The sequence below is a fragment of the Esox lucius genome, chromosome 4 (genome assembly GCF_011004845.1).
Source record: "Esox lucius isolate fEsoLuc1 chromosome 4, fEsoLuc1.pri, whole genome shotgun sequence".
Taxonomy (NCBI): Eukaryota; Metazoa; Chordata; class Actinopteri; order Esociformes; family Esocidae; genus Esox; species Esox lucius.
The window spans coordinates 18720825-18728262 of record NC_047572.1 but is presented as its reverse complement, the minus strand read 5'-3'; positions in this window follow the sequence as shown (position 1 = coordinate 18728262).

The following is a 7438-nucleotide window of genomic DNA, read 5'->3' as shown; positions in this document are numbered from 1 at the left end:
TGTGTGCTTCATGTGACATCCATCTCCTGTATTCTTCATATGAATGGGCTATGGGGTAGGGTGGCAAGACGGAAGCCTTTTCTTACAAAGAAAAAAATCCAAGCCAGGCTGAAGTTTTCAACAAAAAAAACATCAAGTCCCCTAAAAGTATGTGGGAAAATGTGTTATGGTCTGATGTAACCAAGGTTGACATTTTTTGCCATAATTCCAAAAGGTATGTTTGGCGCAAAAACAACACTGCACATCACCCAAAGAACACCATACCCACAGTGAAGCATGGTGGTGGCAGCATCATGCTTTGGGGCTTTTTTTTCTTCAGCTGGAACCGGGACCTTAGTCAGGGGGGAGGGAATTATGGCACAAAACCTTCAGGCATCCATTAGAAAGATGAAGAAGAAGAGGAAGTTCACATTTCAGCATGACAATGACCCAAATCATACATCCAAATCCACAAAAGCATGGCTTCACCAGAATAATATTAATGTTAGGGAATGACCTGAATCCAATTGAACATCTGTGGGGTGATCTGAAGAGAGCTGTGCACAGGATATGTCCTCGCAATCTGACAGATTTGGAGCGCTTTTGCAAAGAAGAGTGGGCAAATATTGCCACATCAAGATGTGCCATGCTAAGAGACTCCTACCCAAAAAGACTGAGTGCTGTAATAAAATCAAAAGGTGCTTCAATAAAGTAATAGTTTAATAGTGTGCACACTTGTGCAACCAGGTTATTGTAAACGTTTTCCCCCTCAAAGATTTCAGTTTGTTTTTCAATTGAATTGTTCACATTATGGGTCACATTAAAAGTGGAAAAACCTCTGACATGATTTATCTTTGTCTCATTCTTATACATCACAAAACCCTGGCATTTTAACAGGGGTGTGTAGACTTTTTATATCCACTGTAGGTCTTACATTTTGCATACTCTAGTTTGTTTTGAAACACTACTCTTTTTCTTTTCTCCACTTGCTGAAAACATGTGACAGCCTTTTTAAACATAAATTATGTTCATATTAGATTTTTGATAAAGTTTGTCCTCACCCCACCAAAACTAAGAATTAATGTGACATTGTATTGACTTGCAGTATGGGACAATTGTGAAGTTTTCACACCAGGTATCTGACAGAAATTAAGGTAAAAAGTAGAATTCTAATTTTGCAAATGGTTTTAAATTGAAAACTCAGGTTTGCATAAAGAATAACAATTTGGCGATTGTATGACCACTCTACCTTACATTCCTGGCCTTTTGTTACTCCAAGGATGTATTTTGTACTTGCTAATTTGCACATTAAGTGCATCATTTGCATAATGATACATCCTAATTCAATATACATTTTTCTTTTATTCTAAGATATTCTGTGTTTTAAATCACCCCTGAAATGGTCATGACAATAATGACAGCATATGTTGAGATACCTTTACCGTTTCTGATTGCTCTTATCATTATGAATTTAGGTGTTCTGTGTTCCTGAGAAGTTGCCCCTTAACATGGAATTCAAAATATAACACCAGTACCAACGTTTAATTTTGATCCTATCACTCTAAGATTAGGTTGCTTCTTAAAGCCCTGCTCCAGAGCAAGCAGACACTACTGGCATGTGGTGCACCACCCCTGGGAGAGCTCTCCACATATTGGCTGTGATGGATTGCAGTGTGCAGGTCAGTATTGTGATGTTCTGGGTGAAGGAGAGGGTGACTGCACGGTTCCCTGCAGGCTGATTGGGGGTCACCACGGCCGTCTCCATGGCTGCTGTGAGGTGAGACACTTTGCCAGGAGCCAGAACATGTCTGATTTACAGAGGTTACACACCAGCAGTCAAACGGTTTGCTTTATTTCAGCAACAGTTTAGTCCTACTTAAACCCTGTAGCCGCTATAAAAGTTATTGAAGAGAAATAACTTAATTAATAACGTAATAATTTCCTTTTGTAAAATTAAAAGGAGAGAAAATACAGGATATTTACTAAATAAAAAGAAAATCTAATATAATTTACATTTACAGTGAATCCTCTCTATAAACACATAAGGACCAAGGACACAGGTTGCAAACCTACATGGACATCCAGAATGTACCAGTTTAGTACTTCTTCAGATCCTTTGCTTGGATTGTCTGGTCTGAGAGCTTTGTTTATATTGTTGCTCTGCAGCAACAGTGGCCAATCATTATGCAGTACCTTTACAGTGTACGACAACAAATAAACAACACCCATCTGACAAGGGTGTTCAAGTGGACCCCCTAACCTCCCACATCCCCTTCCACCTCTCTCTGACAGGCAGAGTTTATTTCGGCTGTGATGTGGAGCGGCCGGGGCCTCCAGCCCCCCGACCTTCACCTTTCTGGGAGTAGATTTGCTGGATTTACGCACAGGGACGTGGTATCTGCTGCTGCACTTGTGGATCAGGCTTTAAATTGCAGTAACGGGCCAAAGGCAGGAGTAGTTTAAATGCATTGGAACCCAGGACCCTGTGAGCTTAATTAACAGATGGAGTACTGGGTATAAATCTGCTGACGTTGCGAACTTTCATGGCAAAGGACTGAATGGTTTGGCGCTCTGGGGGGAAATACCCAGCAGATGAAGATCGGCTAATCAGTCATGTTTATATTTATTATAGCGTCCCAAACAAAGGAGCAGTTATGGCAGTTTTGGAATATTCAAGTGAAGAAATGGTTTTCAGTTGACATGTAATTATCACTAACTGTATCGTTGTAGCCTAAATGGACTGTTGTTTGGAGATACAATATCCAACTATAAGAATGGTCCAGCTAACTTCAGCTTTATGAGAATTCACACCTCTATCATGTGTCATCATGCATTCCTTGGTCTCATCATAACTGTCTGCAAGCGATAGTGCACAGTGCACCTTTCACAGTAAGGCTATAACATGAAAGAAAAAAAATCAAGGGACAATGATTGGTTTTCTGGTTTATAGATTGTTGGCCAAAATAAGTTATTCTGGTTTGTCATAAATCTAGGATTTATTTGAGCGGTGTGTTAAGTCTTATAAAATCTTTACTACAGAACGACAGACAAACCAGGGACATCAGGGATTGCAAGTGTTCAGCAATGGTGACCAAACTCTATGGCTTAAATGTATCTAACATTTACAATGAGCGATGTACTGTACTCCCTAAGGAAAATCGTGTAACTACTTGAGTACACAGTCAAAGGGATTACAAATCTTGCAAAAACAAGTAGGATTTGGTGTAACCAACATTCTGCATCTCTGGTGTATCACAACTGGTCCACCCGACAATCAACACTGGAACTGCTATGACATGCATTCAGGAGGGTTAGGGTGGATAATTAATTTTAGAGTGATCGTAGACAGTAGCTTCAACGCTGAGGAGTTGTCATCTCCAATGCAATGATCAGCGCTCTTGTTCACGTCAAATTCAATCAGGGAAAAGGCGTATAACAAGTCCTTTAGCACAGATAATTATAACAAGATGTTCCACTCTGACACAATTATACAACATTTTGACTTTGTTCGGCTATGCATATCATTGTCAATTAAGACAATAGTTGTTAGTCTTTGTCACGCATGTATTCTGAATGCGACATTTTCAAAAGGTTATATTATCCATCTACAACAGCTCATGCATTGAACATTCAGCATTGAAAGTTAGTCTAGTGTGTAAGCAAAAAAAAAATCTCAGCAAAAAAACTAATCAATGGGTTTACTGTGATAGTCATTGGTTTCCATGCAACAACTCTCTATCCTTTTAATGTGCAGAAACCATATAATACATCATGGCTCCAAGCACATTCAGCAGCCAAAATGTGGAGACGAGAAAAAAAGATGGCAAATAAAGCAAATAGTGTTATCAACAATTTAGCAGACAGATATGGTATTGATTTCTTCCAATGGCATCTTTTATCTCCCCAACACAATGCATCCACTCTCCTGGACTCACGTTTTTACGGCCAAACATTTTCTCCACAGACAGAGGCAATCAAAAACATATAGATGATACCAATATTGATCAATATAACGAAAATAATCAACAGTGGTGGAGTCAGAAAGACCTGGGAAGCACCATAATTGCATATAAATCAAATAGAGTGCTAATTATGCATTCTGGTTTTATCATAAACTGATAAGTGCCGTCAAACAGTTGGAAACAGTCTAAAAATATCTGTTTTATTGCAGGATAAATTATGTTATGCCATGGGGATCTTCTATATTTGAATATATTTATAGAGAGAATGTATTCTATCCATCATAGAATTAAGCAAATGCAGTAAAAGCCCAATAAATCCATGTTAATCACTGGAGGTTGGCAATTACTGGCCTCATTTATGGTCATACTGCCCTGCGCACAGTTTCATAGCTATTGTTAATTAAGATCGTCCCCATTAAGAGCCTAATTAACAATTAGCATAAACACCATTAGTGAATGGTGACATTTCACTTGTTACATTGTTTAAATAATTTTTAGAAATTGCCCTTGGAGAAATTCTGTCACAGTTACATAATGGCAGTACTTTGTCATGGGGAGACAGTGACAGTCAGAACGACAGGGTCTCTGCCAACACTGCGTTTCTAAAGGGATGGCGCTCTGCCTCCAGGCATCCTTCCAGCCACAGTCATGTTGTTACTGTCACAATATATATCATGGTTTGCAGGGTTGCACTGTGTGTACGTGTTGTAGTGTTCATTTTTATTTTACTTTGTTTTTTAATATACTTCAAGGATGGTACTCTCACACCTCTTAATGGATCATTCCCTTACAGGTAGTTATCATCAGATGACTACTATGTGTAGCAGGATGTTGAAAATATGAACTCTGTTCAGGAGGAAGAATAGGACATGATCTGTGAGAGAGTGAAAGAGAGAGGGAACGGAAAATCTATGGCTTGATCAAATAACAATATTCATTAGGTAGTTCAACTAATTGAGATACATGAGAACTTGTTGAAAATGTGATTTGCAAAAATTAATTGGTTCTGACAGGTTGAATCTGTGCCTCAGGCACTAACTACTAAAGACTCTCACAAAGATGTGGTTTATCTGATCAAATCTATGAGTTGCTTCTTGAATAATATTTTAAAATCATAATATGATGATTAATGAAATGAATACTGATGAAAAGTGGCAGTCCTCAGCAGAGCGTCCCAACATCACTATGATGTCTGAGAGACAGAGATGTGATGTGACAAAAGATCCTTTTCACGTTTCACGCTTTTCCTATTTAGCCAATCATTGATAAGTCGAGAGACGCTTGGAGAAAACTAAAATCTGCCAGTCAACGGATGCAAAGATGAGGAGAGATCTCTCTGTCTCCATTGTAATTTGTTCATCTATCCAAATCATGAAGACATCTGTGAGTAAACATTATTTTTGAAGGGCTCTTGAAGTGCAAAGCTTCGTAGAATACTCAGAGGTCTTCAGCTTGAATGCACAGGGATCCACTAAAAGAGCAGTCACTGTGCTACAAAGGGAATTGACTGGGACATAAACAATAAAGCCTCATTGTTGAAAAATGCCCAGAGAGATTATGTTTCAGACTGTAGGCAGTGGAAGACTCTGAGGCTTGATGGAGGTATGGAGGCCTGAAAGTCTTCCAATGGAGAGAGAGGAGAACCCGGCCTCAACTTAAGACCAAACAGCAAATTTCTAATTTCCGTTTGGTGGACGAGCTGTCTAATTGCTGCTTAGTTTCGCCAGTCAAGTAATTCGAGGCAATGTCTTAAAAGCAGCCACTAGTAGTTAAGCCCCTGTACCAGGGCGCCTGCTGAACAATACTGACATCTCATCACAGCCAGCAGCTCCAGTAGAGGTGCGAGAATCAGGTCTCTCTCCTCTCGAATGGGCAAGCAATCTTCAGAAAATTAAGTGTGAAAAGAAGGAGAAGACCGTTGTGATTCATCACGACAGACTCTGTCAAGCACAGACCTATTAGAGTCTCTGTGTGCGTGTGTGCAGTGCTGTCATCTGTGCAACGGGAGCATCTGCAAAGTGATCCGCCTGCCAGGCCAGAAACAAGGTTCTGCTGCTACTATGGTGGGTGCCACGGTAACACCTAGACCTGAGGTGATAAATGTGCCTATTTGCTGCTATGCTTGGATGTAGATGGATGAAGACCCACTGCTGATTGAAATAAAAATAGATATAGCTGAAACATATACAGTGGATATAAAAAGTCTACACACCCCGGTAAAAATGGCAGGTTCTTGTGATGTAAAAGAATGAGACAAAGATAAATCATAACAGAACTTTTTCCACTTTTAATGTGACCTATAATGTGAACAATTCAATTGAAAAACAAACTGAAATCTTTGAGGGGGAAAATGAAAACCTTACAATAACCTGGTTGCGTGTGTTCAGAAATAACCAATCACATTCAAACACATGTTAAATAGAAGTATTTTCACACCTGCCATCATTTAAAGTGACTCTGATTAATCACAAATAGAGTTCAACTGTTCTGGTAGGATTTTCCTGACATTTTCTTAGTTGTATCTCAGAGCTAAAGCCATGGTCCGCCGAGTGCTTCCAAAGCATCAGAGGGATCTCATTGTTGAAAGATATCAGTCAGGAGAAGGGTACAAAATAATTTCCAAAACATTAGATATACCATGGAACAAAGTGAAGACAGTCATAATCAAGTGGAAAAATATGGCACAACAGAAACATTACCAAGAATTGGACGTCCTTCCAAAACTGATGAAAAAACTAGAAGAAATTGGTCAGGAAGGCATCCAAGAGGCCTACAGCAACATTAAATGAACTGCAGGAATTTCTGGCAAGTACTGGCGGTATGCTACATGTAACAACAATCTCCTGTATTCTTCATATGAATCGGCTATTGGGTAGGGTGGCAAGACAGAAGCCTTTTCTTACAAAGAAAAACATCCAAGCACGGCTGAAGTTTGCAAAAACAAACATCAAGTCCCCCAAAAGCATGTGGGAAAATGTGTTATGGTCTGATGAAACCAAGGTTCAACTTTTTGGCCATAATTCCAAAAGGTATGTTTGGTGCAAAAACAACACTGCACATCACCCAAAGAACACCATACCCACAGTGAAGCATGGTGGTGGCAGCATCATGCTTTGGGGCTGTTTTTCTTCAGCTGGAACCGGGGTCTTAGTCAGATTGGAGGGAATACCAGGCAATTTTGACACAAAACCTTCAGGCATCCATTAGAAAGCTGAAGATGAAGTTCACTTTTCAGCACAACAACAACCCAAAGCACACATCCAAATCCACAAAAGCATGGCTTCACCAGAAGAAGATTAACGTTCTGGAATGGCCCAGCCAGAGCCCAGACTTGAATGCAATTGAACATCTGTGGGGTGATCTGAAGAGGGCTGTGCACAGGAGATGTCCTCACAAACAGATTTGGAGTGCTTTTGCAAAGAAGAGTCGGCAAACATTGCCACATCAACATGTGCCATGCTAATAGACTCATACCTAAAAAAGACTGTGTGCTGTAA